Here is an 11,623-nt window from a genome sequence, read left to right as displayed (position 1 = left end):
TGAGACTGACGGTCAAAAAATATGAATCTGCGATGGACGTAGATTTTTATGTAAGAGCAGCATGTACAGAATATTTCATCCCTTCTACCAATGGGGGATCCAGACTTACAGAATTGTCCTTTTACTATTAATTTATCCAAGAATTTCAAAAAAAAGTTTTGAAAATGAGGCTGCCATTAGCTACTGATGTTCTAGCTCTGTACAGATGTGAGAATCTTATTCATGCATGTAAACCTGCAAGTCTCTTTCACGGTGACAAGAATTGGACTATATCAGTGATGGATATGAGTGCTGACTTCTACCTGGCTGAGCGATATCGCCAAAGTGTGCTTTCTTTTGAAATAAAATGAAACGGTTGCCTTTGTTTTCAAACCAGGCCTTTGCTTTGTATGTTATGTCTGTTTTCTTAGTAATTAACTTGGTCAAGTGTCTTCCCATGACTCGGATGTCATTCATTTTCAATGGATAATGGACCTCATTCAGGACCGTTTGCAGTGAACGTTCGTTTGAACGGGGACCAATATTTGGTGCATGTGCAGCCACATTTCATGGGTGTGTACCCTGGCTTCGCGCAGCCAGCCAGGGTACACACCAATGGGAATGCCAGGGTTTCATGGCCGTTCTCATGAAAACACGGGGCGTTCCCGTGGTAACCGCCCCGTGACATCACCGGATGTCAGCTGCCCGGCCATTTCCTCCCGAATGTGCCCGCATATCTGAGTGACTGGAGAGATTTGATATGCGTTCATACACCACATGGTTGGTGGCCATCGAAAGATGTGGGAGTTTCCGCACATGTAAAACATTCGTTCGCATGCCGGGCATCTGGCAGGACGGGTTCTGGTTGACTCGCAAGGCTGCGAATTTGCTTCCGAGTAAGCCAACCAGAATATCCCCAATGTATTTATTGTACTGATCTTCTACGAGATTGTCACTGAGGGGCAGATTTATTAAGCTCGGTGATAAAGTGTCTGGGACTTTATCACCGGCAAATCAGCTCCTACCTGTCATTTTTCAAACCAAGCCTGTAACTGCACAGTTGATTGGCCGGTGATAAAGTACCAGGCAGATTATCACTTCACCGAGATGAATAAATCTGCCCCTGAGATCCCTGGTATCTAATTATAGCCTGGAAGATGAGATAATATTAGTACAAACTTTTTTAGTTTGTTTTGCTTAATAATTCAAGCCAATAACACGATTGCCAATCATAGTACCGGACGGGGGCATGAAGAGCCCACCGGGATGGAATGCAGCGGTAGGCACAGCAATTGTTCTTTTAGTATAAATAAATACAAATACAGCTAAGTCAATTAAAGTTAAATATTGCACCCAAAAAAAAAACCAGTCGCCGTGATCGCGCTGCCATTTTTAAACGGATATTCTGCGGACAGCTCACAGCAACGTTGGCGCTCAAAGGGTCAATAAAAGGTTTGCTTGGCAATTTTCCCATCTATCTCTAGTGTCAGTATGGCTCCGAAATACTGCTATCTGTTGGCAGCAAGTGGAACTACATCTACTAATTTTGGAAGCATTTGCAGTATATTGCAGTATATGTGTGTATGTGTATATATATATATATATAAACAAGTATATATGTAGGAAACAAGGTGCGGCACTCCAAGTGTAATGAACTGATAGAAGTATCGGTTAATAGCAACATTTCAATACCCTTTATTGTGTATTTTCATCAGACATAAAACAATACAGCTGAACGCATACTTTTATATCGCCCAGTGCACAACCTGCGGGCGGTGCAGCACTTCCTGTTGTGGGTGGAATGACATCATCACGCCGGTGCCAGTCTCGTCGGATGATGCGTCGCCCATAGCTGGTCCCCGCCACCATAGCATCTATATAAACAACGTACAGCGAGGAAAGACTGAATAGCTCAGGTACTTGGCAATCAAAATTTTAGCAGATCTATAGCAAAAGTACCACTGAATCCATAGCCTAGAAGGAGTACAAAATGATAATACGTTCACATAATATAGACCATTAACGATCCAGCGGCACAAATATTAGAAATGTCTCAATATGCAATGGGGACATTTAGCAGTGGGATCAAAAGAAAATATATAAATATAGCAGATACACATAATAACTTAAATCCATAATAAAAACATGTATAAACCATAATGGATCATTAAACACAAATAGATCAAGACCAATTAATAATTAAGGAGTGAGGCAATTTATACCAAGGGTCCCATTAAGGCCCTTGGGAGGCAGCGTCTCCAAACAGAAGATCCATTTAGTCTCACACTGAAGTCATTTCAGTCCCCGATACCTACTGTACCTCTAATATCGGGGAGGATGCGATCGATCATTCAATATCACAGGGACGGTAAGGAATGTCGGTATTCTTTACCTAGAACGGCGACCATCGCGACCATCGTATGCACTAAAAAACGGGTGCGATGCGATGGCCGCGATTTCCCATAGGGATCAATGTTAAAAGTGAGATTGGACGCGATTTTAGTGTTCAATGCCTCAATGCCCGCGATTTTTCCATAGGAAACAATGTTAAATGGGCCACAGAGCCCAAATAGTCACCCTAAAGTCTGAAATGGCCCCCACAATTGTTAACGCCACCCCACGATCAACGTCAACCCGAAGCGTGGCGGTACGCGTCCTCCGACCTTTTCATACCCCCACTATCCACGTCTGCGTGGAGTTGAGAATAGAATAGTGTGGCGAGCGCAGCGAGCCACCGAGCCGAAGCGTGGCGAGCGGACGCGGATACCTTCACAGGTAAACGCGTCCCTTCGCGGGCTTCACAGGTATCCGCGGGGCTCGCTGCGCTCACCACGCTTCGGGCTCGGTGGCTCGCTGCGCTCGCCACACTATTCTATTCTCAACTCCATGCCGACGTGGATAGTGGGGGTATGAAAAGGTCGGAGGACGTGTACCGCCGCCCCTCGCGGGCTCGCTGCGCTTGCCACGCTTCGGGTTCACGTTGATCGTGGGGTGGCGTTAAAAATTGTGGGGGCCATTTAAGACTTCAGGGAGACTATTAGGGCTCTGTGGCCCATTTAACATTGTTTCCTATGTAAAAATCGCGGGCATTGAGGCATTTAACACTAAAATCACGTCCAATCTCACTTTTAACATTGATCCCTATGGGAAAATCGCGGGCATCGCGTCGCACCCGTTTTTTATGTGCATGCGATGGCTGCGATTTTTTACCCCCGACGCCCGCAATGTCAATCGCGGGCGCCGTTCTAGGTAAAGAGTACCGGAATGTCTTATCAAGAAAGTGACATGCAACAGGAAGATCGCTATGGCCATTACAAAACCGTTTCATCAGCCACCCTGGCTGTCCACTTTACTTGCTAAGAGGGCGGCCATGCGGAGGGGGGCCTCAAAAACTGGGAGACAATTGGTAGACAGCCAACTGCAGTGCCAGAAAATGTATGAACGGTCAGTGCTACTGACCGTTCAAAAGCTGTAGCTATTCATAATTGCATCGCATTGTATGCCATATACAATGCCAAACAATTTAAAAATTGTTTGTGCGTGTGTGGGGGCACCAATAGTATGGATTCACTCCTTAGCTCTATGACCACGGAGTCTATGAGCCAAAAGACGGCCTGCTCTGCTACCAAGTTCATAATATTTTTGGTTAAAGTGGTGCTGAACCTCAGCAAGCGAAAAGGTATTAACCTTGTCCCTGGCATCAAGAAGTTTGCTAAATAAAGATTTATTTGTTGGATCAGCTTTATGAGCTGCTTCTAAAGCAAGGGTCCTCAAACTGCGGCCCTCCAGATGTTGTGAAACTACAATTCCCAGCATGCCTTGCCACAGTTTTAACACTCCCTTATAGGAAAACTGTGGCAAGGCATGCTGGGATTTGTAGTTTCACCACATCTGGAGGGCCGCAGTTTGAGGACCCATGTTCTAAAGTGTCCGCCTCAATCTCAGCTGTAGCATAATGCTGCTTATCTCTTTTAAGCCTAGCCGCTACTTGTACAGTTGTTCTCTCACTACAGCCTTCAATGAAGGCTGTATAAAAATGTATGTATCCTCAGAACGATTAGTATCAACAGCGGCGTAAGTTCGTCCCAGTTGCCTGGAGGCAAGATAAATATTGGTGCCCCCACACACGCACACAGCACCTTATATAAGTATATGTATGCATGCATGCGTGTGTATGTACAGTATGTATGATATCTATATTATGTTTAAAATACAGAGAGTCTGATGTCTATGGTTCTGCTAGGAGGTGGAGGCAGCCAAAGAAGCGATATTGACAGCTCTCAATGGACTGATTCAAACTTGCAGGGGAGGAAAGATGCCCCCTTGGGAGCAGGAGCCCGGCGGCAGGTGACTCCATTGTCTCCCAGAGTTACGCCTCTGAGTATCAAGGCATAAGTCCAAGGACCCCTGTATAGCTGGTTGAGCTCTTGGCTAGGCCAACAAATGAGTATTCATTCTCCATGGTCCTGGTCTGTCTATATTCCATACCAGCGATAGGGGAGTGGTCCGACCAGCTAATCAGTAAAATATCAATTTTATCAATTACATTTTTAATACAGTACATATGTATGGTAAATGACCCTGCTTTGAAAATGGATGAAGCAGGGCAGGATATTTAAGGATTGATAACAACATATTAATACATCTCCTAATGTGTGATTCACCACGTCCCATTAATACACTCCTTTTCTTAAGGTATTCCTAAACTTTAGAACACCTCCTATGTGCAAATATGAGCTACTAACATTCCTGAAGCTTGATCTGTAAAATAAATTTCTCTGGAACACGTCAAAAGTTTTCAAGCTCAAACTAGGCCCATGGGTGAGTTTTTTACTGAGCCGGCCCTAAGCACAGGCAAACTAGGCAAATGCCTAGGGGCATGCACTGAGCCAGTGGGAGCGCCAGTGTGGGGTGCAGAGCCAGTGGGTGCAGCGGTGAGCAGCAACAATTTTTTTTATGTGATAACGAGCTGGGAGGGAGCAGCGGCGCAGAGGCACAGTGTCTCTGACAGAGAAGACATGCTAGAGGTACTCCTGCACCTCTAGTGTCTGTCACACTGACAGACACTAGAGGTGCAGGAGGACCTCAAGTGGCTGTCTCCTTTGCAGCAGTGGCCACGGCGCTGCTCCTCCCCACAATAAAAACATTTACCTCCCTCTGGGCAATGAGCATGTAAATTCCCCCGGGGCAATGAGAATTTACCTCCTTCTGGGCAATGAGCATGTAAATTCCCCCTGTGCAAAGAGCATGTAAAATCCCCCTGGGCAACGAGCATGGAACCCTTGGCAACAAGCATGTAATCCCCCTGGCAATGAGCATGTAATCTTCCTTGGCAACAAGCATGTAATCCCCCTGACAACAAGCATGGAACCCCTGGCAACAAGCATGAAGGTAAGCGCCACCAACAATGCGATTAATCGCAGAAAAATCATGTGATCTTAAAAATGGTATTCTTTGCCCAGCACTATGTATATTATTGTATCTATTTACACTTGTATACCGTATACTTATTCACCTCAGTCCCAACCCCATACATCTCTCCATCCCTCAATGGAAACCCCCTCCCCTTGCAAATCCTGCCCTTTGCGGGAACCCCTGAAAGGACATACAGAAGCACATGACCACACAGGGTCGTCTTTTGTGTGCTAGTGTGCACTCATCCATAGTGTGCTGCTGCTACTAAGTGATTTAAGGTAAGAATTTTTACTTGTGGTCATTTGCAGTAATTTTTAATATACTTTTTTAATTTAGTGTCTGGTGTCCATAATGATTTGGCTAATGCTATAATAGTATGGAAAACAGCACATCCAATAAATATACGTAGTGCTTACAAGTTGTACACAGTCAAGCGATCACCAAAAAATAAAATGTAGTACACAGAAAAACATACTTATATGCTTAGGGATAAATTTACATTTGGAATTTATTGCATGGGCATCACATTATTCAGGTATATTATGCTTTATGGGAAGAAAATAAATACCATAGTGAATATATAGTTGCAAACAGGAAACCCCATATTGCAGGCAGCAATGCTAGTATCAATACTTCCCAATATATATTGTTACTCGCAATAGAAAGTATTTAAACATAGACACACCCACATGTGGAGCTAGACACACCCAAATGTGGAGCTAGACACACCCACATGTGGAGCTAGACATGCCCTTTGGGCAGAATTTTTCAAGCAAACCCCCCCCCCCCCCCCCCCTCATCAGTGCGTCGCATCCTACAGTAGGTAAGTATGATACTGAGGCATAACTAGAACTTTGTGTCCCTCCCCTAACTCTCTACCAGTGCGCATCGCACCGTGTGTGGCCACCATTAGTGCGAACAGTAAAAATGTGCCCCTCCAATAGATATTTTAAAAATAAATCATGTGCACATTCTTAAAAAAAAAGTGTGTGGCCTCGCTGCAAAGGGTAATGCCCCTCACAGACCACGGACACCGGACCCAGGGACCTACCTACGGGCTCAAGATAGGTAAGTATCAGTATGTGTGGGCTTTGGATTAAATAAAGTTTTATTTTCAATGTGTGTCAGTGTGTGTTTATTTTACTATTTTTAATACTGTGGAACTACAAGTGCAAGCGGGCCCTTTAGTGCCCCGCATGCTGGGACTTGTGGTTCTCCAAGTCCCAGCATGCGGGGGAAGCTTGCTGGGACTCATAGTTCCACAGTATTAGACAATAGTTAATTGAAAAAAATTCACACCATTTTATCAGCCCGGTGGCCACCGCTCCAGGGCCACCGGGGACAGCACCAGGCTTCAGCCTGGCCAGGTAAGTCCTGGAGGGGGGGGGGCCTTTATTGGGGGGGTCCCCACTTCCCCATGACGCCTGGCCAGGCTGACTGGTCGGTAGGGTTAATGCTTTGGCCGGGGGGATTTGTATAATAAGTCTCCCCCCAGGCTGTGGCATTACCCTGCTGGCTGTTTGGGCCTGGGGCCTGATCTTAAAGTACGGGGGAACCCTAGTCATTTCGTCCCCCGTATTTTGGGAACCAGCCCCTGCCCTGGAGCCTGGGGCTGGTTTTTAAAAAAACAGCGAAGCCCGACTTCAATGGTTTCCTGATTTTTTTAATACCAGCCCAGGCTCTTTCAGCCTGGTGCTGGTTACAGCCGTGGGGGGGACCCCATGCCGTTTTTTTTTTTTTGCACACTGCAGCCTGCACGAATCTGACTGATTCCTGCAGACTGCCTATACGAATTTGTATTAGCGGCCGTATATATGGCCGCTAATACGAATGTATACGCCATCGGGGATTACAAAGCTGTCGTATTTGACTGCTTTGTAAATTCCCCTCCAGAACACGAATTTGCATACGGCTGTTTCAGCCATATGCAGTCGTATTCATTAATATTAAGAATAAAAATACTAAATATCGTATTCATATTCTTAGTTAATTTCCCCCAATGTGTAATGGGCTTTGCGGTGTGTCACATAATGTGTGAGGGGCTTTGCGGTGTGTCACATAATGTGTGAGGGGCTTTGCGGTGTGTCACATAATGTGTGAGGGGCTTTGCGGTGTGTCACATAATGTGTGAGGGGCTTTGCGGTGTGTCACATAATGTGTGAGGGGCTTTGCAGTGTGTCACGTAATGTGTAATGGGCTTTGTGGTGTGTCAAGTAATGTGTGAGGGGCTTTGCAGTGTGTCACATAATGTGTAAGGGGCTTTGCGGTGTGTCACATAATGAGTGAGGGGCTTTGCGGTGTGTCACATAATGTGTGAGGGGTTTTGCGGTGTGTCACATAATGTGTATGGGGCTTTGCGGTGTGTCACATAATGTGTAAGGGGCATTACCCTTTGAAGCGAGGCCACGCACCTTTTTTTTAAGAATGTGCGCATGCTTTATTTTTCAAATATCTATTGGAGGGGCACATTTTTACTGTTCGCACTAATGGCAGCCACACACGGTGCGATGCGCACTGGTAAAGAGTTAGGGGAGGGCCCCTTATAAATTTTGCTATTGGGCCCAAAAGTTCTAATTACTCCCCTGTATGAGGGTTTTGAGTATTTGCAGTTAGCTGACGGCATCGATAGTGCATCTCTCTGTTTGATCTTGGGTAAGGTGATGAAACTGTCATTTCGTTTGAAATGAATACTTTAATTTTGACATTGTTTCTTGTTGTTATTTCCCTATACTTGGCAAATGCCTCTTTATCAGATTTTAATCACGCTTTCTATGATTTATGTTGTGTATGAATGTGTCTTGTAATCATTCCTCAGAAGCTAATAAAGCTGGATCATTAGGGCGACTTCTCCAAGAGAAGAAGTCACCGGTGATCCCCCCTTGAGCCTCTGGAGACCTTCCCAGATGGCAGGATATATCATATGCGGTCCTTTTGCACACGATATGTCGCATCAGATCCCAGCCAAGCCTGTACTTTTTTTTTAAACTAGCCGCCAGCAGCGGAGGAAGGTGCTCTGCCACAATCGCCGTCAAAATTATACTCCGGACCCCACACAGTTCATGTTTTCCAGGACACCCGGCAGCTGCACAGGTGCACTCATTACTCACTGACACCTGTGATAAGATTAAATCAAGCAATCAGGAGAGAAGACACGGCGCTGATCCCTTTCGGATATATTGGATTATGACCCCTGGGCCCTGTTTAAGTTGAATAAACTTCAGTAGTGATGATAAAAATATATATTTATTATGAGAACGTACAAAGAGAGATGTCCATCAGAATCCAGTGGTTACAGAATTTATACAGAAATAAGTACATAGTCAGACATTTATAAGTCATTTACAAACAAGGCGTACATAATTATAATCATCCATTCAGCGACTGTTGATTGGTTGTTGAGATGTGGTCCCCAATCAGTTGAATATATTATATGTCTCCAGCAGGTGGCACCATTTCCTTATATTTGTGATTCTGTTATTTAAAGTAAAAAGTTGTTATAGAGTCCATAACAGTGGTCGAAGTGGAAATTTTGAAGTGGGGGTATGGAAATTTTGAAGTGGGGGTATGGAAAAGTAAAGAGTGAATATAGTGCGCACCTTCGGACACCCCCCTGTCCATCAACGTCTCCTGCCAGACTGCCCCGTTGTACAGGGGTATTACAAAAGCACAATATGTGCTGCTGAGTGATCAGAGAGCATCCTGAGGGGGAAAAAAATTTTTTTTTTTATCTTCAGATTAAAGTGGGGGTATGCCATACCCCCGTATACCGCCCCACTTCGACCACTGGTCCATAAAACAAGTCTCGTTATCAAACAGGAGCTGCTGTTGGTTTTACCTCATATGTGTCCTAAAATATCAGATAGTTGGCTAAACTTATGTTTGCTTTTATCAGACAATTTTACAATGTGAGGTCTGTGCATATACAAAGTCCATCAAATAACTACAAGTAAGCTATTTATTACCCTAAAAACTAGGCTTGAAATGTTCCGACCTGCCAAAAAGAAGGTGGATTGATGAAATAGCCGCTTATCAGGGGTTAAAGTGAGGGGGGACGGGGTGGAACTGAGTTCCACCACCTCTAATGGTAGAGAGAACTGAGTTCCACCTCTACCACAGTCCTGAAAAGTAATTCCAACAGAAAAGCCTGTCCCAGCGGCTGCTTCTTCTGGCACGGCGTATGTAATGTAAGTTAAGAAGAACAACTGTGGATATTATGTGTATAAGAGGCATTACTATGTGATTTAATATGAATCAAGGGCACTACATGCGGTGTAATGTGTATATGATTGTGCTACCATGTGTTGTGGGACCATTATCCCTTTTTGGGTGGTAGGACACAAACTCCCTGGCACTGGTCTAGGCTCTGCCTAACGGGGGAAGTCAGTGTTAGGGGAATTCCACCACCTCGTAAGGACCACTTTAAGCCCTGCAGCTAATCCACCTGCTTTTGACTATCCACCAAAGTACATGACAAGCACACTGTCCACCAATGTACATAATAAGCACACTGTCCACCAATGTTCATAATAAGCACACAGGCCACCAATGTACATAATAAGCACACAGGCCACCAATGTACATAATAAGCACACTGTCTGCCAATGTACATAATAAGCACACAGGCCACCAATGTACATAATAAGCACACTGTCCGCCAATGTACATAATAAGTGCACTGTCCACCAATGTACATAATAAGCACACAGGCCACCAATGTACATAATAAGCACAGTCTGCCAATGTACATAATAAACACACTGTCCGCCAATGTACATAAAAGGCACACTGTCCACCAATGTATACACTGTCCACCAATGTACATAATAAGCACACTGTCCACCAATGTATACACTGTCCACCAATGTACATAATAAGCACACTGTCCACCAATGTACATAATAAGCGCACTGTCCACCAATGTACATAATAAGCACACTGTCCACCAATGTATACACTGTCCACCAATCTCTTATATATTTGGCTACATCTGTCACTCAAAGTGTGTCTGGAGCTATAACGCTGGGTGGAGCCTCTGACTCACATGACTGACTCACATGACAGAGAACCAGACCAGTGAGCCCACAGACAGTGCCAGACACCCTCTGCCTCTCCATGTTACACAGCAAAGACACAGCTACTCACCAGACACACCAGGTGAGTGCCCCACACCTCCATACCTCCCAACATGACCCTCTCCAGGAGGGACAGAATGCTCTGTTTGTGGACTTCCATCTTAATTTATGATTGTCATCACCTGTCATTTTAAACAGGGTAATTGATAAGAAAGGTGTTTAAGCACAGGTGAAAGTCCAGAAACAGAGCAATGTGTCCCTCCTGGAGAGGGTCATGTTGGGTATGCACCTCCCTCCCTCCCCCCCCCCCCCCCCCCCCATTCACGGCATCCCCACGATTAAATGGCACATGCAAAACACTGACATGGCTATGGTCGACAATGAAAAAGGTTGACAAGATTTATTTTTCACTTTTTTAATGTTTTTATATTCATTCTCATGTGTCGACATGGACACCAATGAAGTGCCACACTTATGTCAACATTTACATGTGTTGAGCTTTCTGTGTTGATTTTTTCTTGTGGCGATTCGCGGCACCCCCTGCGACCCCCCTCCCGTGATTTGCAGCACACCCCCCGCAATTCGCGGCACCCCCGGTGACTCCCGCGATACGCGGCCCCACCCCGTGACACCCCCCCCTCCTGCGATTCGCGGCACTCCGCAACCCCCCCCTCCCACGATTCGCGCCAACCCCCCGGGCCCCCCCTCCCGCGGTTCACAGTGCCCCCCACGACCCCCCTACCACGATTCCCCACCCCTGACCCCCCCTCCTGTCATTTCGGCAACCCCCCGCCCCCGCGCCCCCCCATCCCACGATTGGCGGCACCCACACCCCCCCCGCGACCCCCCCCTCCCGCAATTCACGGCATCCACCCTCGACCCCTCCTCCCATGATTCGCGGACACCCCTCACCTCCTCCCCCCCCCCACCCCCGCGCGCGATACATGGCAACCCCAGGATTAAATGGCACATGCAAAACACTGGCACGGCTATGGTCGACAATGAAAAAGGTTGACATGAGTTTTTGAAGATTTATTTTTCTTTTTTTGAATGTTTTCATATTCATTCTCATGTGTTGACATGGACACCGATGAAGTGCCACACTTATGTCAACATTTACATGTGTTTCTTCTGTGAACTTTCTGTGTTGATTTTTT

Source organism: Crinia signifera, chromosome 11 (assembly GCF_055691185.1).
Source record: "Crinia signifera chromosome 11, ASM5569118v1, whole genome shotgun sequence".
NCBI classification, from domain to species: domain Eukaryota; kingdom Metazoa; phylum Chordata; class Amphibia; order Anura; family Myobatrachidae; genus Crinia; species Crinia signifera.
This window is presented reverse-complemented; position numbering follows the sequence as displayed.